The sequence below is a fragment of the Dipodomys ordii genome, unplaced genomic scaffold, assembly GCF_000151885.1.
Source record: "Dipodomys ordii isolate 6190 unplaced genomic scaffold, Dord_2.0 Scaffold88, whole genome shotgun sequence".
Classification (NCBI taxonomy): domain Eukaryota; kingdom Metazoa; phylum Chordata; class Mammalia; order Rodentia; family Heteromyidae; genus Dipodomys; species Dipodomys ordii.
In genome coordinates, this window is record NW_012267304.1 from 4,577,527 (window position 1) to 4,578,151 (window position 625).

The window sequence follows — 625 nt, forward strand, 5'->3', positions numbered from 1 at the left end:
AACCCACAGATGTATAGCCACCTAATCTGCCATAAAGGAGCTAAAAAATATTAAATGGAAGAAAGACAGCCTCTTCAGTAAATGGTGCTGGTAAAATTGGTTATTCACCTGTAGAAAACTAAAGTTAGACCCTTATATATCATCCTGCACCATAATCAACTTCAAATGGATCAAAGACCTCCAAGTCAAAGTAGAAACCTGAAGTGTGTACTTTGGAAGTATAGGAGAAACTCTAGGGTTCCTTGGCACAGGCCAAAAGTTTCTTAATAAAGACCCAGAAACACAACAAATCAAGGAAAGGTTGGACAAATGGGATTGCATGGAACCGCAGAGCTTTTGCATGGCAAAGGACATAGCTAGCAAGATCAATAGAAAACCCACAGATTGGGAGAAGATCTTCATTAGCCACATAATGGACTAGGGTCATATTTAAAATATACTTAGAACTCAAAAAACTAAATCCCCCAACAACAAATCCTCAAAGTAACAACTGCGTGATTAATAAATGGGCTAAAGACTTAAAGAGAGATTTCTCTGAAGAGGAAATAAGAATGGCCAATAGACACATGAAGAAATGCTCAACTTCTCTAGCCATAAAAGAAATGCAAATCAAAACAACATTGAG